General features: G+C 36.0%; 1 protein-coding gene across 40 annotated transcripts in view; it reads left to right on the top strand.

Moving 5' to 3' along the window:
* FOXP2 (forkhead box P2) overlaps nt 1–1,461 on the top strand; it is a 547,754-nt gene extending 546,293 nt beyond the window's left edge. For all 40 annotated transcript variants that reach the window (XM_082692999.1, XM_082692975.1, XM_082692972.1 and 37 more), the window contains one exon: nt 1–1,461. This exon is cut by the window's left edge and continues 1,786 nt beyond it. The gene's annotated coding sequence lies outside the window, so the exon portion shown is untranslated.
* Nucleotides 1,462–4,659: the final 3,198 nt, after the last annotated feature.

The following is a 4,659-nucleotide window of genomic DNA, read 5'->3' as shown; positions in this document are numbered from 1 at the left end:
CAAAACTATGATAACGCGTTATGGTGTAGTTGAAAATAGCATAGTCAGATGTTTGCTTAAAACCTAGAAACTTTACGTGTTGCTTTTCATGTGCTGTGCCAAGTCTTGATAATACTTTTTCCCCCAACCAAGGGACCTCATAACCTGATTATGGTTATTGCTTTACAAACAGTTTTGACAGAAGGTGGCTGCTAGAGCTTAACATACGTACCAGTTCCATGTGATGGAGCCGGTTCTTGCAAACTAAGCTCATCATTTATTCTTTGCTGAAGTCAGCAAATAGAGTTAGAGAGATACCCAGTCATCTATCACACCAAATAAAAGGACATAACGGCTTTCAAAAGGGTTTTCCCACATACCCAAAAGGCTTTCTGAAAGCTTCTACCTCTGCAAAAAAAAAAGAAAAAAAAAAAGAAAAAAAAAAGAAAAAAAATTAGAACAATTATGGCAGATTGCATGAAACGTGAGAACGTCACAGTAACTGCTACTTTTCATTATGTTTGTCTTTGGGTCATGATCAACGGACGGGAAGTTTCCGATATGGTATCAGAAGAAAGATTGGTATTGTGAAGGATGGTTTTCAGTCATCTAGGATCCTACTGTAAGGATTATCTGAGGGAAAATGGGTCTTTCAGGTGCATGTTCAAAAGGCTTTGATGGACTGAAAGTAACTGTGAGAGCTGTACTATCGGGAGGGTGGCCTAAGACTACGATGCTAAAGTATGCATACCTCAGTTACAAAACTTTTGAAAGGAAGTCTCAGCCACAGAATGCATATACCTGTAGAGTTTTGCATGGGTTTTATATGAATACAATTTTAAAAAATAGCTGCTTGCACATTATACCAGAAAAACCTCCAAAACTGCAATTGCTTTGAAAATAGATTTTAGGTTTTTTGGAGTTTTCTGAAATGCTTGGTCTGTATTTTGATAATTGTGCATATTATGTAAAAATGTTGGTGGACCCATAAATGACCAGACTTTTTCTAAGAAAAATGTTGCTTTAATGCATTTCATGAATTTTTACTCTTATATCATTGCTTGCTAGGAATAGCAAATCTGCTTTTCTGCATCTGCTTTGCGTAGCTATTGTAAGGCTTTGAACTAATGTATGTATTTATTGCTTGAACTTCTGTGCATACCTTATAAAGCATAATGTCTGACAATTTAAATGGCTCATGTATTCTTGCTTCTATCATAAGCTGATTATGGGGACTATGATCTTTTGTATACAGCAAATTTTAACTGTAGCACAAACATCTGTTTATGTATTGGTGGAATATACCTGTTTTATTTATCTTTTTTGAGGTAAACTAATTTTTGATACTTTTCATTACTGTGTACTATGTTCAGACTTTGAATTCTCTGACATTAGAAGTCATGGTTGAGAATTGTAACAGCTGTTATTCGTTCTGTATTCATGGCTTTCACTGCTGAATAAAATAAAGGACCAAACCTAGGATTTGAAAGAAAACTGTCTACCTCTAACACCAGGGAGTTATCAGATTTTATTTTACATAGTTTTAGTCTACAAAGACACAATTGCTTAAACCTAGTGGGCTTAAGGCTTATATTCTATGTGGTTGGATTCATGGCGCAGTTGTACTGTTTGAAAATCAATTAAAATTTCATGTGAATGTTACAAGTATTTGGTAGAATTACCACTACCTGGGTTTTCTTTAGATAACTCAGATACGGAGAAAATGTCATCAGCATTCTGTGTCTACAGCTGCTTAACTTCATAAGAATGCATTTCTTTGTGATTAGGGAATCGAAGAATAGTCAGCTAGGAATAGAGCCTCAGAAGTACACTTAAAATAAACCATCCTGGACTTTAATGTCCCTGGGCAGATTCAGTCACAAAATCCATGACACTGTTTTGTAAAGTTCTCAAACTGGGCGTTCACATTTTGAAGAATCTGTGAGATTTCATCCTGCATATGCCAATATTAACACGCATTTGGACAATAGCTTTATTAATGCCATAAAGCTATTGAAAGGAACACGGCTTACCCTTGTGATTCCACTAGTTCAGGTTGCAATGAAAGGTGTTTTGTCCATGAACACTTGGCAGATCTTACTTAGCAAAAAAAGAAGGATGTACATTTTCCTATAGAATTAATGTATGAACAGTGTGTCACTGCTGTTGGATGTAAAAATGTATATGAAACCATTTCATTCACTTGATTACATTTCTGAAGTATAAATAAAAAATCTAATTCTTTTTGACCCATTTATAACCCCTAGGATTTTATTCTTTCGGAGAGACCATTCTTCCCTGCCAGAGCCAAGTCATAAATTTGTGTACACATGTCCCACAATTTGTTTAAAATCATTTCCTTAGGAATTGGGGATTCATAAACCAAACCATACTCAAATTTAGTCTATAAAAGTGGGGGCTGCTTGTCAAATACATTATGTTAAAAACTATCTTCACATTCAAAATTGGCTTCCTCACATAATCATCTCATGTTTTCATCCTAATAGAATTTGACATCATAAATTCTGAACGTTAAAAAAAACAAAAAGGAAAACAAGATTACTTTACTCTTTTTAACTTTATGACTCTTCTTTACTATATTTTTTGGGGGGGGCTCTGAATATCAGTCACAGCCACGGAATCCGCTGTGGTTTAGGAGAATGCACGGGGTAGGTCAGTTGCTTTCTGAGGGAACGCTTCTTATGCCTCCTGCGATCGCTCCCAGACCTTGACTAGGGGCCAAAACAGGCAGGACAGAGCCTCTGCAGAAGAAAGTTTGCCTTTTTCTCTAACTTCAGTATACACTTCAGATCTGTCATAATCCAAAATAAAAGGAAAATGAATATGTTGATTATATTTTTATTTTATGCATAATTGAATATTTTCTCTCATCTCAGTGGAAGAGTACACTGACTAAAGAGATTTCCACAGGACAAAAAATAACTTCAACAGAAATGTGAACATGAGATTAATTTTTTGAAACTCAGAATTCAGTTTTCACTCTCAATTAGTTGAAAGCAAACGAATACCCACTTGCCCCTGCCCAGTATATTTTGTTAACTCCATTAAGTCTCTGTAATGAGATGTGACTCCTTACACTCTTCATACTCTAATGCGGGGAGAACAATTTACAGATTAATACCAACAATTTAAAAAAAAAAAAAGTCAAACTGACTCAGCAAATGTTTTGTATTTAAATCTAAATTCAAACTCATGTCACTCTATAGTTTAAAACAGTGTAGCACCCAGATACGGTGAGTTGCATCATTGGAGGACTCAGCTGCTTTGTAAAACTGGTCACTAAAATAGTTTAGATTTTTTTTTTTTTTAAGTTAAAAACAACAACAGTATGGCAACCTAAAGTCTAACTAAACAGAAGAGAAAAAAGATGGTAAGTCACATTCTAACCATTTTCCCCAGGCAGGAGAAATGAAAGCTAAGTATCCAAGTCTTTACTGTTTCAAATCTTTTATAAAACGATATTCAGACAAATTCTCACATTTAAATGCCAATGACAGAAAAGAACCTAAACTACATCTCTTCACCATTAATTGGTTTTAAAATTGCACACAAAAATGTTTAAACACCAGAGTACGAGATTACTTGAGATAATAAAGTACGGCTTTACCCACAATTTGATATATTATCCCCTTGACTCTGTGTTCAGTCACCAACAACACAGTCTAAGACGGGTGATGTGATAGCCAAGTAAATGGAAAGATCAGGAGTAGTGAGTTTATAATTTTCTGGGGAATTTGCATCTTGTGTTGAAGGTGATGTATTAAGCCAATATATGCACAAATGAGCATGGACACATGCATACTTCAGAAATAAAACCATAACTTCAAGCCCTAAATGTATACTGTTGATTTCACACTCCTCTGTGAAGGTTTACTTGAGAGTCTTTGAAATAAATACCACTCAATTTCCTATAGTTGAAGCTGATCTGATCTTCTCAATTCATGGGTCTTTAGTTTCCAGTGCTCCTCCAGAAAATAAGAACATCTACATAAGAGAAATGATTGTCCCCTTCTTCATATTTGAGGGTCAGTGTGGTTGAAGGGTTGACAGAGAACATTCCCATGCAGAGGGCAGGGTGTGTAGAATGGAGAAGTGATAGGGAAAAGTTACTAAAGAAAAAGTGTCTGCTCTGACCTGACATGATCCGTAATGGTTCAACTCTTCATGTCATGATTATAAAGCCGAAGAGGTCATCAATTTGACACTCAACTAGCTCTGTGATTCTCTTCTCAATCCCTTGCAGATAGATCCTATGCATTTTAGTAACAATTTGCTATTGCCCTGGGGTGATTGTGCAGAGCAGCTCACATGGTCCCATAACCCCGTACGGGGATACTGATCCGAGGCAGAACCCCCAAACCACCACTCTCTTCCTACTTTCCAAGACTGGCTATATCCTTAGTATCCTGGGGCATGTGACACATGGGAGGGAACACCTGACTTGCCTTCCCCGCTTAATTCTCCTTTAAATATATTTAAAAGATGCTATATAAAGGCAGCATTTAAAATTACAAATCCTTTTAGATGAAATGTGCTGAAGAAAATTAACAAGAACTCTCAGGGGAAAGTTATAAAATTAAAAAATGATTTTCTCCTAATATAGAGTTATTGTGATCATAGAGTCACATAGCCTTCATAGCCAAAAAATTGAGCTTTGGG

Source organism: Mustela nivalis (assembly GCF_964662115.1).
Source record: "Mustela nivalis genome assembly, chromosome: 12".
In the NCBI taxonomy this organism is placed as follows: Eukaryota; Metazoa; Chordata; class Mammalia; order Carnivora; family Mustelidae; genus Mustela; species Mustela nivalis.
The sequence above is the reverse complement of the archived record's forward strand: the minus strand, read 5'-3'. Positions and strand labels throughout refer to the sequence as shown.